A 16,622-nucleotide genomic window follows, 5' to 3' on the forward strand; every position below is an offset into this window, starting at 1 on the left:
ACTCTGATCCCTATAAATAGGACTTCAAACTATGTTGAGTAAAAATGAAAAAAAATATTTCCCTTGTTACTGAATTTAGAGGGGATGCTTTCAGTTTTTCACCTTTGAGAAGGATATTCCCTGTAGGTTTGTCATATATGGCCTTTATTATGTTGAAGTAGGTTCCCTATATGCTCAGTTTCTGGAGAGATACTATCATAAATGTATGGTGAATTTTGTCAAAAACTTTTTTTGCATCTATTGAGAGGATTATGATTTTTATTCTTCACTTTGTTAATATTTTCTGTGACACTGATTAATTTGCACTGATTAATTTGCAGGGTTTGATCCCTGGGTTGGGAAGATTCCCTGGAGAAGGCAATGGTTATCCACTCCAGTATTTTTGCTTGGAGAATTCCATGGACAGAGGAGCCTAGCAGGCTATATAGTCCATGGAGACACAAACAGTTGGACATGACTGAGTGACTAACATTACTAAAGAGTACTTGCATCTCTGGGATAAGTCCCACTTGATCATGGTGTAAGATCCTTTTAATGTATTGTTGGAATTGGAATGCTAGTGTTTTGCTGAGGATTTTTGTGTCTATGCTTATTATATATATATACACACACACACACACACACACACACACATTTATATATACACACACACACACACACACACACAGATGTATTTTACTGTTATATCTTTGCTTGATTTTGTGTCAGGGTAATGATGGCCTCCTACAGTGAGCAAGGGAGTCTTCTTTCCTCTGAAATTTCTGGGACACTGTTCAGAAGGATAGGCATTAACTGTTTTTAAATGCTGATAGAATTCACCTGTAAGGTCTTCTGGTCCTGAACTTCTGTTTGTAGGGAATTTTTAAATCACTGTTTCAATTTCAGTACTTGGGATTGCTTTTTTCGTATTTTCTACTTCTTCCTGGTTCAATCTTAGAAAGCTGTACTTTTCTAGGAATTTGTCCATTTCTTCTAGGTTGTCTGTTTGATTTGTATATAGTTGTTTGTAGTAATCTCTTATGCTCCTTTGCATTTGTGTGACATCTGTTGTTATTTCTCCTTTTATATTACAATTCTATTGATTTGATCCCTCTCTTTTATTTTTCCTGATGAAACTAAAGACTTATCAACTTTGTTTACCTTTTCAAAGAATCAGTTTTTAGTTTCATTGATTTTTTTCTATTGTTTTCTTCATCTCTATTGTCTTTATTTCTGCTCTAATCTTTATGATCTATTTTATTCTATTAATTTTGGGTTTTGTTCATTTTTCTTCATCTGGTTTCATTAGGTGTAATGTTAGGCTGTTTATTTGAGCTTTTTCTTGTTTCCCAAGATAATATTGTATTGCTATAAATTTTCCCCTTAGAACTGCTTTTCTGCATCCCCTAGGTTTTGAATTGTTTCATTTTTGTCTTCATTTGTCTCTAGGTAATTTTTTAATTTCCTCTTTGATTTATACAGTGATCTATTGGTTGTTTAGTAAAATAGTTGTAGCATTCATGCTTATTTATTTATTTTTACATTTTTTCCTGTAATTGATTTCTAATCTCATAGTGTTGCAGTTGGAAAAGATGCTTAATATTATTTCTATTTTCTTAATTTTACCAAGGTCTGATTTATTGTGCAAGATGTTTTATCCTGGAGTAAGTTCTATTCGCCCTTGAGAAGATAGTATATTCTATTGCTTTTGTATGCAATGTCATATAAATATAATTTAAGTTCACTTGACCTAGTGTCATTTAAGGCCTGTGTTCCCTTATTTATTTTCTGTCTAGATGATCTGTCCATTGATGAAGGTTGGGTGTTAAATTTCCCCACTATTATAAATTTCTCCTTATTTTGCTGTTGGCACTTGCTTCATATGTTGAGGTACTCCTATGTTGGGTGCATATATATTTACAATTGCTATATGTTCTTTTTGGATTTATCTCTGGATCATTGCATAATTTTCTCCTTTGTCTTTTGTAATGGACTTTATTTTAAAGTCTCACATGTACCCTGATGTTCATTGCAGCACTATTTATAATAGCCAGGACATGGAAGCAACCTAGATGTCCATTGACAATTGAATGGATAAGGAAGTTGTGGTACATATACACTAGACTAATTTTTGTTTGAATCATGGTAGAGGACTACTTTCATAGTGGCATTTTCTGGGTAGCTTCATTTTACTCATATGTAAAGACCATTTCCCAAACAATAGCCACTTAATTAGCCTATATCTTAAGTGGTTCATGGATTTTTTTTACTGTGTATTTAAATCTATTCAATGCAAAGTTGTAATATAGCATATAAAATAAGTGTGTTAGCAAAGTTTTTTCCACTAATCGGAATAATCATGCTGTTTTGCTCATTTGTTTCTCTAAGTACTGATTGTGCTTCCATCCTGACACAGTAGCTTATATCTCGATGCATTCTTAATATAAGCATTAAAAATTAAGGCTGATTCATGTCAATGTATGGCAAAAACCACTACAATATTTAAAATAATTAGCCTCCAACTAATAAAAACAAAGGGAAAAAAATTAAGGCATGTTAAAGCAAAAATCTGATCTTGGTTTTTGAAAAAAGAAAGCATCATAATCTATAATTAGGGACAAAAGCTGCTATTGTTTTCTTTTTGTAGTCATAGATATTATAACTACATTGTTTGCTCCTAAATAAGGTTTAATAAGCTCTGTCAGCAAAAGATGTGAATATATTTTTTTGTTTAAAAAATTAGTTGCTATTAATTTCTTAAGTATTTGAAAAACTTATATTTAAATCAAACTCTAAGATAAAGCTTCACATTGCCATGTATCCTTTGGTCTCAAATAACTAGGATAACAGGAATCTAGTTGATTAATGTGAAAGACAATCATGCATGCTCAGTCACTCAGTTATGTCCAACTCTTTGTGACCCCCTGGACTATAGCCCACCAGGTTCCACTGTCCATGGAATTTCCCAGGCAAGAATATTGGAGTGGGTTGCCATTCCCTACTCCAAAGACAGGAGGTAATTGATTGGGAATGTCATTGTTCCCATACTTGGGACCATCTCATCTCATCTTGTTCTTCAATAGTGTATTACTTATTTTTTAAACTTTCTTATTTTGTATTGAGTTGATGGATGAGTCACAGTGGAGAGTTCTGATAAAACACAGTCAACTAGAGAAGGGAATAGCAAACCACTTCAGCATTCTTGCCTTAAGAACCCCATGAACAATATGAAAAGGTCAAAAAGATATGACACTAAAATATGAACCCCACCCCCACCCATGTTGGTAAGTGTCCAATATGCTACTACAAAAGAATGGAGAAATAGCTCCAGAAGGAATGAAGAGGCTGAGCTAAAGTGGAAATGATGCCCAGCTCTGGATATGTCTGGTGGTGAAAGTAAAGTCTGATGCTGAAAAGAACAGTACTGCGTAGGAACCTGCAATGTTAGGTCCATGAATCAAGATAAATTGCAAGTGGTCAAACAGGAGATGGCAAGAGTGAACTACTACATTTTAGGAATCAGTGAGCTAAAATGGATGTGAAGGGGAGAATTTAATTCAGATGATCATTTTATCTACTACTGTGGACAAAAATCCTTTAGAAGAAATGGAGTAACCCTCATAGCCAACAAGAGCCTGAAATACAGTATTTGAGTGCAATCTCAAACATGACAGAATGATCTCAGTTCATTTCCAAAGCAAAGCATTCAATATCAGAGTAATTCAAATCTATGGCTCAATACTATTGCTGAAGAAGCTGAAGTTGAACAATTCTGTGAAGCCCTACAAGACCTTCTATAACTAACACCAAAAAAAGATGTCCTTTTAATCATAGGGGACTGGAATGCAAAAGTAGGAAGTCAAGAGATACCTGGAGTAACAGGCAAATTTGGCCCTGGAGTACAAAATGAAGCAGGGAAAAGGCTAATAGAGTTTTGCCAAGAGAACAAACTGGTCATAGCAAACAACCTCTTCCAACAAAATAAGAGAATATTCTATATATGGACATCACCAAATAGTCAATATCAAAATCAGATTGATTATATTCTTTGCAGCTGAAGATGGAGAAGATGGATGAAGATACAGTCAGCAAAAAACATGACCAGGAGCTGACTGTGGCTCAGATCATGAACTCCTTATTGCAAAATTCAGACTTAAATTGATAAAGGTAAGAAAACACTAGGCCATTCATGTACAACCTAAATCAAACCCCTTATGAATATACAATGGAAGTGACAATTAGATTCAAGGGATTAGATCTGATAGAATGCTTGAAGAACTATGGACAAATGTTCACAACATTGTACAGGAGGCAGTGATCAAAATAAGAAATTCAAAAAGGTAAAATGGTTGTCTTAGGAGACCTTACAAACAGCTGAGAAAAGAAGAGAAGCAAAAGACAAAGAATAAAAGGAAAGATATTCCCACCTGAATGCAGAGCTGGAAAGGATAGCAAGGAGAGATGAGAAAGCCTTCTTAAGTGAACAATGCAAATAGAGGAAGATAACAGAATGAGAAAGACTAGAAATCTCTTACGAAAATACCAAAGGAATATTTCATGCAAAGATAGGCACAATAAAGGACAAAAATGATTTGGACCTAACAGAAGCAGAAAATATTAAGAAGAGGTGGGAGAACTACACAAAAATTCTTAATGACCTGGATAACACAATGGTGTGACAATTCCTAGTGCCAAACATCCTGGAGAGTGAAGTCAAGTGGGCCTTAGGAAGCATTGCTGTGATCAAAGCAACTGGAGGTGATGGAATTCCAGCTGAGCTATTTTAAATCCTAAAAGATGATGCTGTGAAAGTGAAGCACTCAGTATGTTAGCAAATTTGGAAAATTCAACAGTGGTCACAAGACTGGAAAACTCAGTTTTCATTCCAATTCCAAAGAATATTCAAACTACCATACAATGGCACTCACTTCACATGCTAGCAAGGTAATTCTCGAAATTCTTCAAGCTAGACCTCAACAGCATGTGGACCAAAAATTTCCAGATGTACAAGCTGGATTTAAGAAAAAAAACGATGAAGCAGACATACATTGCTAGCATCCGCTGGATCATAGAAAAACAAGGGGATTCCAGAAAACAAACAAACATCTATTTGTGCTTCATTAACTACACTAAAGACTTTGTGTGGATCACAAAAAAACTGTGGAAAATTCTTAAAGAAAGGGGAATGTTAGACCACCTACCTGTTTCCTAAGAAACCTATATGCAGGTCAAGAAACAACAGTTAGAACTGGTCAAGGATCAACGGACTGGTTCCAAATTGGGAAAGGAGTAAGTCTAGGCTGTATATTATCACCCTGCTTATTTAACTTTTATGCAGAGTACATCATGCGAAATGACCGGCTGGGTGAAGCACAAGCTTGAGTGAGGATTGCTGAGAGAAATATCAATAACTTCAGATATGAAGATGATACTACCCTTATGGCAGAAAATGAAAAGGAACTAAAGAACCTCTTGATGAATGTGAAAGGGAAGAGTGAAAAAGCTGGCTTAAAACTCAACATTCAAAAACTAAGATTATGGCATCTGGTCCCATCACTTCATGGCAAATAGAAAGGGGAAAATGGAAACAGTGACCCGAAAATCACTGTAGATGGTGACTGCAACCATGAAATTAAAAGATGCTTGCTCCTTGGAAGCAAAGGTATGACACACCTAGACAACATATTAAAAAGCAGAGACATCATTTTGCTGACAAATGTCAGTATAGTCAAAGTTATGGTTTTTCAATTAGTCACGTATGGATGTGAGAGTTGGACCATAAAGAAGGCTGAGTGAGTGAGTGATAGTTGCTCAGTCATGTCTGACTCTTTGCAACTCCATGAACTGTAGCCTGCCAGGCTCCTCTGTCCATGGAATTCTTCAGGCAAGAGTACTGGAGTGGATTGTCATTTCCTTCTCCAAAAGAAGGCTGAGCACCAATGAATTGATACTTTTGAACTGTGGTATCGAAGAAGACTCTTGAGAGTCCCTTGAACTGTGAGATTAAACAAGTCAATCCTTAAGGAAATCAATGATGAGTACTCATTGGAAGGACTGATTCTGAAGCTGAAGCTCCAAAGCTTTGCCACCTGATGCGGAGATCCGACTTATTGGAAAAGACCCTGATGCTGGAAAGATTGAAGGCAGGAGGAGAATGGGACAACAGAGGTTGGGTGGCATCACCCATTCAGTCAACATAAATTTGATTGAATTCTGGAGGTATTGAAGGACAGGGAGGCCTGGTGTGCTGTAATCCATGGGGTCGCAAAGGTACAGACAGGACTGAGCGACTGAACTGAACTGAGTGACTAAACAACAACATAACTGATTAACATAATAAATAGATTCAGTTGAATAGCAAATGGACTCAGCCATACATATGCATGTATCCATTCTCTCCCAAACTCCCCCAGCCATCTTGGCTGCCACATAACACTGAGCAGAGTTCCATGTGCTATACAGTAGGGCCTAGTTGGTTATCTGTTTTAAATATAGCAGTGTACGTGTCCATCCCAAACTTGTTAACTATCCCTTCCCGGGATCCATCACCCTGGCATCCATAATCTCATTCTAGAATTCTATGAATCTGTTTCACTTTTTAAGTTCATTTGTATAATTTCTTTTTAGATTCTACATACAAGTGATGTCATATCATATTTCTCCTTCTCTGTCTGACTTAACTTCTGTTCATGTTACTGATTATTGATTGCCTGATTTGTAGGGTGGAATGGTATCTTGCTTATATAGAGATGAGATCATCAAAAGAACACTCTCCAGTGAATTGTAATATAAATGGTCACTAGTTTAAAAGTAAAATCCAAACAGGTTATTCAACCACTGATATGTGGAGACTGTACCTCAAATTTCTATGTATTTCTTGACTGTAGGTTAAAATACCTTTTCCTCTAACAGGGCCTTGAGGATATCATGAGGTCATCATGTTTCCATTTGCCTTTACAGCAGTATTCCTCATGCTCATTTTTCATGAAATGAACTCCACCTCGAAGTAACTTGGTTCTTTATGTTTCAGCTTGAAGACAGAGGAATATATTGGAATGAATTTACATTCAATCAATGTTTATTGTTTATGCAAAATGGTAAGGTAAATATCTAATTGTAATTTAACTAAAAGATGCTAGAATCCTCCCAAGTCCTCATACAGGTACAACTGGAAGAGAAATGAATAAAGATACACCACAAAGGTGCAACCTTAGGGTTTATTTATAGAAGTCAAATAAGAGCTGTTAGAAAACATCTGGGGGTATCATTGCATCTTCTTCCAATTTCAACACCTTTTACACCCATATACATATAGCTACAGCTTTCTAGGCCATGTGTAGCACATACATCAGTCCAGATAGTATGCAACTTTAGCAAATATATGTTGTTGCAAGAGAGTAAATTCTGTACACTCCAGTAGCTGAAAGCTTTATGTCAAAAAATTAGTTGATATGAGCATTGGATATTCAAATCAGTTATACTCTCCTTATTTGAATTCCAGAAAGCAGAGCCTTTCAGCCCACAGCTATTTCAGACAACAACTTCTCTGCTTCTAAGTCCAGAGGTGGGGCCATATGCACTGCTTGAGGTTTTCTGGTGAGTACATATATTATTACTCTGCTACAGCTTTTCTTAGCTAACAGATAGCTAAATGAATTTTCAGATATTGAAGCTAGATAGTATGAAAACCAAAACCAAATAAAATGAGGAAAATGCATGTTCTTTTTCTCCTTAGTATCATTATTATTTAACTCATATTCTGCAATAATACCTTAGATGCAGCCTCAGTATTTTGAACCATCCACCAAAGAGTGATATCAGCTAAATAAGGATGGAATCATTTATGCTGTATTAAGAGAGTAAGGATGAAAACATTTGTGCTTTACTGAGGTTGCTGGGTGAAATATCAATAACTTCAGCCATGCAGATGATGCCACCCTTATGGCCAAAAGTGAAGAGGAACTGAAGAGCCTCTTGGTGAAAGTGAAACGGGAGAGTTAAAAAGCTGGCTTAAGACTTAGCATTCAAAAAATGAAGATCATTGCATCTTGTCCCATCAGTTCATGGCAAATAGATGGGGAAACAATGGAAATGATGACAGACTTTTTATATTCTTGGGCTCCAAAATCACTGTGGATGGTGAGTGCAGCCATGAAATCAAGACGATTGCTACTTGGAAGAAAAGCTCCATGACCAACCTAGAGAGTATTAAAAAGCAGAAACATTACTTTTCTGACAAAGATCCATCTAGTTAAACTATGACTTTTCCAGTAGAAATGTATGGATGTGAGAGTTGGAACATAAAGAAAGTTGAATGCCAAAGAATTGATCTTTTTAAACTGTAGTGTTGGAGAAGATTCTTAAAAGCCCCTTGCAGACTCTTAAAGAGAGTCCCAGGGAGATCAAACCAGTCAATCCTAAGGGAAATCATTCCTGAATATTCATTGAAAGGACTGATGCTGAAGCTGCAATACTTTGGCCACTTGATATGAAGAACTGACTCATTGGAAAAGACCCTGATGCTGGGAAAGATTGAAGGCAGGAGGAAAACGGGATGGCAGAAGATGGGATAGTTGAATGGCATCTCCGACTTGATGGACGTGAGTCTGAACAAGTTCTGGGAGGTACTGAATCTTTGTTTTCAGAAAAATTGTTTGTGTTATAACTTTATGACTTTGGAAAACATATGAGCTTGAATCTTTGTTTTCAGAAAACTGCACTTCTCTTACTGTGACATACAATAATTTGATAAATTATGTCTTTATAAACAAAGATAAATTTTTATTGATTTATTAAATTTTATCAAGCATCTTCACAGAACACAATGCTGTGAGACTAGATATCATTTACTAGGAAAAAAAACTGTTAAAAACACAAAAAGAAGGAGATTAAACAATACATTTCTAAATAACCAAAGGTTACTGAAGAAATCAAAGGGAAATCAAATGACAATGAAAACATAATTCAAAACCTATCAGTTCATTTCAGTTGCTCAGTCATGTCTGATGCTTTGCGACCCCGTATACTGCAACATGCCAGGCCTCCCTATCCATCACCAACTCCAGGAGTTTAGTCAAATTCATGTCTGTTGAATTAGCTTTGTTCATAATGATGCTTCCTAAGGCCCACTTGATTTCACATTCCAGGATGTCTGGTTCTAGGTGACTTATCACACCATTGTGATTATCTGGGTTGTGAAGATTTTGTTTTGTACAGTTCTTCTGAATATTCTTGACATGTCTTCTTAACATCTTCTGCTTCTCTTAGGCCCATATTGCTTTTGTCCTTTATTGAGTCCGTCTTTGCAAGAAATGTTCCCTTGGTATCTCTAATTTCCTTGAAGAGATGTCTAGTCTTTCCCATTCTATTGTTTTCCTCTATTTCTTTGCACTGGTCACTGAGGAAGGCTTTGTTATCTCTCCTCGCTATTCTTTGGAACTCTGCATTCAAATGGGAATATCTTTCCTTTTCTCCTTTGCTTTTCGCTTCTCTTCTTTTCACAGCTATTTGTAAGGCCTCCTCAGACAGCCATTTTGCTTTTTGCCTTTTTTTCCCCCCCCCGGGAATGGTCTTGATCCCTGTCTTCTATACAGTGTCATGAACCTCCATCAATAGTTCATCAGGCACTCTGTCTATCAGATCTGGTCCATTAAATCTACTTCTCACTTCCACTGTATAATTGTAAGGTATATAATTTAGGGCATACCTGAATGGTCTAGTGGTTTTCCCTATTTTCTTAAATTTAAGTCTATTTTGCCAGTAAGGAATTCATGATCTGGGCTACAGTCAGCTCCTGGTTTTTTTGTTTTTTTTTTTTTGATGACTATATCGAGCTTCTTCATCTTTGGCTGCAAAGAATATCATGAATCTGATTTCGGTGTTGACCATCTGTTGGCGGCCATGTGTACAGTCTTCTCTTGTGTTGTTGGAAGAGGATGTTTGCTATGGCCAATGCGTTCTCTTGGTAAAACTCTATTAGCCTTTGCTCTGCTTCATTCTGTATTCCAAGGCTAAATTTGCCTGTTATTCCAGGTGTTTCTTGACTTTCTATTTTTGAATTCCAGTCACCTAAAATGGAAAGGACATCTTTTTTGGGTGTTAGTTCTAAAAAGTCTTGTAGGTCTTCATTGAACCATTCACCTTCAGCTTCTTCAGCATTACTGGTCAGGGCATAGACTTGGATTATCATGATACTGAATGGTTTGCTCTGGAAACTAACGGCTCATTCTGTCATTTTTGAGATTGCATCCAAGTACTGCATTTTGGACTCTTTTGTTGACTAGATGGCTACTCCATTTTTGCTAAGGGATTCTTGCCCACAATAGTAGATACAATGGTCATCTGAGTTAAATTCACCCATTCCAGTCCATCTTAGTTCACTGATTCCTAAAATGTCGACATTCACTCTTGCCTTGTTCTGTTTGGCCATGTTCAATTTGCCTTGATTCATGGACCATATTCTAACACACATATACAGAATCTAGAAAATCAGTAACGAAGAATTTATTTACAGGGCAGCAATGAAGAAACAGACATAGAGAACTGCCTTACAGACATGGGGAAAGGGGAGGAGAGGGTGAGCTGTATGGAAAGAGTAACATGGAAACTTACATTACCATATGTAAAATAGATAGCCAATGGGGTTTAGCTCTATGTATCAGGAATCTCAAAGAGGGTCTCTGTATCACCCTAGAGGAGTGGGATGGGAAGGGAGACGGGAGGGAGATTCAAAAGGGATTGTATATACGTACATCTGTGGTTGACTCTTGTTGAGGTTTGACAGAAAATATGAGAAAAAAAAAAAGAAATAATGGCATTTGCAGCAACATAGATGGACCTAGTGATTGTCATACTAAGTGAAATAAGCCAGAGAATGACAAATGTCATATGATATCACTTATATGTGAAAGATAAGAGAAAATAGATAAAAAATAAATTTACTTACAAAACAGAGATAGATTCACACACATAGAAAACAAATTTATGGTTACCAAAGGGAAAATCAGAGAAGGAATAAATTAGGAGTTTGGTGTTAACATGTAAACATTATTATATATAAAACAAATGACAAATCAGGACCACTATATAAACAAACAAAAAAACAAACAAAACTTCACATATTCTCAAGCTCTGGGTATTAGGATTGGGATGTCTTTGGTTGCCATTTTTCTGCTTACCAGAGTAAATAATCATCAAACAAATCAACTACAATGATGTAACTTCATAGGGATGAACTGTAGCCACAAAACATTAAATGGAAATGATTATCCTGAAAATATTATATATAACCTGATGTCCTTTTTATAAAGTTAAACAGATATAAAATGTATATATTTAAAATACACTGAAGCATTTTAGAAATGTGAGTTTGGGGCACTCTAATGGTATTGGCAAAAGAGGTTGATGGGACTGGAATAAGCAAGACGAAATTTTGGAAACTCTACAATGATGCTTCAGAAATAATTCATTTTGTCTTGCTCATCATATGAGTTTTAACAGTAAGCTGATGATTCTCTGTGACATGAAACATTTCATACATCTCAAAAAAAAAAAAAAACATTTTGTACATCTCATATAAAATTTAAAACAATATTATTGCCATTCAGGACAAAAATACATACTTTAAACTTTACATATGCAACTCTATATATGGAAATGATTGTTAGAAATCAGAAAAGTAGATTAATGAATTTGAAAGCAATGGTCTGGATTTTCAGAGTCAGGCCATACAGCATCATCTTGCTGAGTGCTCACATTGCATTTTGGTGCTTTTTTCAGTTCAATTAATCTAATTTAGACCTGAGTGGATGGAGTTATAGATAAGATTATGATTGACTGGTTTTCAACTTAGTGTCTTCCCTTTGACCAGTCATACACAGGAGAATATCTCCACATTACAGAGTGAGAGGTAGGATTAAGTGGGACCATGTTCTTGCTCTTTCTTCAGACCATCTGAACATAGCTTCATCTGTACTAGTAAGAATTTCAGAAACTGTGCAGGAAATCATTTGTATGTTTAAGAAGCAAGATATTTAGTTCAGAGTGGAGGTATCAATTTAAATTACTGGTCACTTAAGAGGTCTGGGCATCCCCAAATTACTTTATAATGACTTGTACACATAACATATGTCATGCTTTTCAGTGTTTTCTCAGATCCATTATCTTATTAGAACTATCTAGTGATCTCTTATGATGGTTGGCAAAGCACAATTAGTACCATTCTACAAATGAGGATGCTGAGATATGGCAAGACTAGCTACTTCGTATGAGTTTAAACCTTAGATACAGTTCATACTAAAATTCAAGTCTTCAAAATTCTAGCTATATTAATTAATATTTGTTACAATGAATACCAAAATTCATAGTAGTTTGCATATGATAAAAGTTTTTCACTTAGAGTCCAAAGTAGGTCATCCTAATTGGGCAATTTTCTCCAAGTGTGAATTAAGGACACGACTTTATCAGTAACTTTTAAAGACATAATCCCTATCTGCATCAAGCAAGTATAAGAGAAAAGAAAGTGGAAGATTTATACAGTCTAGACCCAGAAGTGGCATGCATCATTTCCACTCACGTTAAATTTGTAGAATTCAGTTTAATTTCCAAAACAGACTGGGGAATGTCATCTAGTTGTGTCCCCAGGAAGAGAAAACTGCTCATAAGTTTGGTGAACAGGTAGTCTATTTTTGCTCTACTAGCCAAGCACTCTTTCTACTATTCCAAGTTACCATCCAGATTAATTTATATCCATCTTCTCCACCAAGGTTATAAAAATCTGAAGACTGATGAGTTTATTCTTTGTTAGAATATCTAATAGGCCCAGTGGTGGTTTAGTTGTTAAGTTTTGACCAACTCTTGCAACCCCATGAACTGTAGCCTGCCAGCCTCCTCTGTCCATGGGATTCTCCAGGCAAGAATACTGGAGTGTTCTTCCTTTCCTAGGAGATCTTCCTCATCCAGGAATTGAACTCAGGTCTCTTGCATTGCAGGCAGATTTACTGACTTAGCTATGAGGGAATAGGCCCAGTGACCATGTTCAATAAGTGATATCAGTATGTTTGCTGGCACAGATCTAAATGGGGTTCTCCAACAAGCAGACAAGGCTTTAATGTTAACCTTGCCACAGTTAGCATTGCAATGGCCACCTGATTACAGACATGGGTAAGTAGATTGTTCCATTTCTTTTCACAACACTCTGACACCAAATGTGTGGGGGATTTTTTTATTCACACTAATCAATTCTTCAACTCTGAATACTAACTGGGTGATCTACAATTCAGTGCAATTCTGTGACTTACTACCCCAAGTAATAGATGCATAGGACAAGGTATGGTGAAGGGAATGCAGGCCTCCCTGTCCCCTTCAGGTGAGTCACTTTCCCAACACCTAGATATGATCACTACTCTGGAAGCTCTGCAAATTCTGTTTAGAGTTCTTTTGTTTTTTACAAGGTTACCATTATATAGTCATAGTCAATTTAATCATTGGTCATTGATAATGAAACTCACCGTCCTCCCTAAAGTTCTAGAAATAGGGTTGAAAGTTCCAACCCTATAATCATATGGTTGGACTTTCTGGTGACCAGCTCTCTTCCTGAAGTTATCTAATAGTTCTTCAGCCAATGCATTTTTCAGCCAAATCTGATTAACTTACCAAGACATTTATCATTCATTCTAAAAATTTTAGGCACTCTTTTTCAGACACCAGAGGCAAAGTTGAGACTTATTTAACACAAGATGCTCTTACCATCCCTATCAATTAGGAAATTCCAAAGGTTTTAGAAGCCTTTTTTGCCAAGAACCATAGACTAAGATTAAATATATATTTCTAATTATATCACAATATCACATACACACACCAGTTTTACAGATGCTACACATTAATGGGCTCCGTGGGAGGCACAATGGTAAAGAATCTGCCTGCCAATACATGAGATGTAAGAGTCATGATTTCGATCCCTGAGTTGGGAAGATACCCTGGAGTTGTTGTTGTTGTTATTCAGTCACTAAGTTTAATGAGTTAATATAAGATGTCTGAAGATGGGAGAAGTTTCTTCATGATATTGCATTTAACAACATTGTCTATTTTATTAAGCATATTTTATATGTCAGATAGAGTTCTGATACTTAGCAGTAAGGTGAAACAAGAGGGAAATACAGCGACATGCTATATCACACACATGGACAGGGTGTGTAAAAGTTTGCCCCACTACAATTATATAATTGATCTTGACTTTTCTTAAGGACTTTATGAGCAAATAAATACTTCATGAACTGCTACAGCTACAATTATCTGTGGTTCATGAATGATAGGTAAAGAAAATAGTAAAGTGATCTATGATGTTTTTGCACTCTTCATGGAAATTGGATTAGGTCAGGCGATTGGATGAAGAACCCACATATGTATTCTTATAAAATCAGAGTCTAATCTAATCCTCTGCAACTGCAGTGGTCACATATAGAAGTCTGCTCTTCAACCTTAGTTCCTAAAGGCACAGCATTATCAGCCCATGTACTCAACCAACTCATCATTCTGTACTGCCTCTATGAGTATTCTGTGTACCTTCTCAGAAGCCCGTACTTTTCCCCTTGCTCTTCTCTTTTCTAGATAGCCACCTCTGAAGAGACTATGCAAGTTCCTAAGCCTGTTACAAAAGCAAGCTTGCTATTCCATCTCATTGAACAGAGCACATTTAAGATGAGATTCTGTCATGAAAATACATTTTTCAGTAGCCAATGACTAAGTGTATCCCCATACTACAATTTGTCTTTGGAGGTGAACCATGCTGCTCACCTAAATAAGACCTAGGTCTGGCTTCTGATATGCTGCATTTCCATCAACCTTGTAGAATAATCAAGTTTTTTAAGGAGCTTTATCAGTGATTGAACTATTACTTCAAATGAAATCTTTTGTGGAAATCTACTATACAAAAAATAAGAAGGTATCTAATATGCAAGGTGCTTCCCTGTAGCTCAAATTGTAAAGAATCTGCCTGCAATGCAGGAGACCAGGGTTTGATCCCTGGGTTGGGAAGATCCTCTGGAGAAGGGAATGGCAATCCACTTCAGTATTCTTGCCTGGAGAATTCCATGGACAGTCTACTAATCCAGAGACACGGGTTTGGGCCTTTCCTTCCACCCTCTGGAAATTTATAGGTATTCTTCCTGCTGTCCTAGACCTCCTTCAGACTAGTATTTTATACTGATGCCCAAAAACTTAAAAGAGGCTTTTAGGCCTCTGTCATACCCCTTTTGTCTTGAAAGTAAGCCTCATCCTAAATAGAAAAATTGTCCAGAACTATGATGCAACTTGGAGCTTCCTGCTTCCACACTCTTCCCTGCCTAAATAGACCATGAAGGTGACTGCTGTTGTTTGATTCAATGCTCCAGCTTTAACTCTACCTAAGGACATATCAACTTCAAGTGTATAGAAGTAGCCAGTACATGTGTGTCTTGCTGATCCTGTTTGTGATGCCAATTTTCTTGCTGTTCCCACTGTTTGTACTGTTTGCACTGTTTTCTGAACCCCAGGGTAGACAAGGCACAAGCTAAGAAGCTGGAAGAAGAATTGATGAGCTGGAGGAACTGCAGGCATTTATTCTCTCCTGGCTGATACAGGAGCCATAGCAGCAGCCCTAACATAAACATAATGGAGCCACAGCATCGCCATAACACTACCTCGTATAACATAACCATGATGCAGCTCCAGTGTAGCCCCAGTGCTGTAGCAGCCAAGGCTTTCACGTGAAGCTCAAACAGGCATACCACACAAAGTAACCCGTGAGCAAGTGAGTATCTTGTCACACACCTGTGCAGTGCTATAAGCGGTCCCAGCTGCCACATAAACCTCATGATGTGCATGTGCAGGGGTATGAGTAATTTTAGCGGTTACATAATCATTATTTACAAAACATGGGGCAAGAGTGAGAGGCCATGGGGTGAGAGAGCCTGACCATGCCATCTTGGCTAATTTTCACTTTCCCTACAATGCAAAAACTGAGATATCCAAATTAGGGATAGTCAGATCTCAGTCTGGGGTCTCTCTCAAGCCCTCATCTTTTACCCTATTTGCAATTTGGCCTGGGTGTTGTGTTCTTTTCACTGGCTCAAAAGTTCTTCTAGAAGTTTCTTAGGCTCCCTGCCCATGAGAGTGTTAAACACTTCAGCATTGGCTACTGAAAAAGGTATTTTCAGTATTTTTATGACACAGTCCCCTCTTGGATGTACCCTGTTCAGTGAGAAGAAATAGAAAGCCTGATTTTATCCAATATGTCTGTTGAAGTGGAGAACTTAAGGTGAATTATGAAACCATGCTCTAAGGAGAGGTGGATGAGGCTACATAACGCTGGTGTGACTGCCCAGAACATTGGTCTGCCTTAGGGCCAGCATAGCCACCCTGAGTATTGAAAGGAGTGGGTCTTCATAAACATATAGCTTAGTTCTCCCATGTGCATTAAGGAGTTCACAAGTTGGGTTAAAACACAAGAAGAACAAGGAGACAAGTGGAGACATCTCTGGTGACATATTTCAATATAGGGTTCAAACAGATATGTTAAGGAATAAAAAGTATACAAAGGTGATATAACAATGGATCCCTTTAAGAGTGGACATGGTTGTTTCCTCTACCCTTTCATACACATTAAA

This window comes from Muntiacus reevesi, chromosome 4, assembly GCF_963930625.1.
Source record: "Muntiacus reevesi chromosome 4, mMunRee1.1, whole genome shotgun sequence".
Lineage (NCBI taxonomy): Eukaryota > Metazoa > Chordata > Mammalia > Artiodactyla > Cervidae > Muntiacus > Muntiacus reevesi.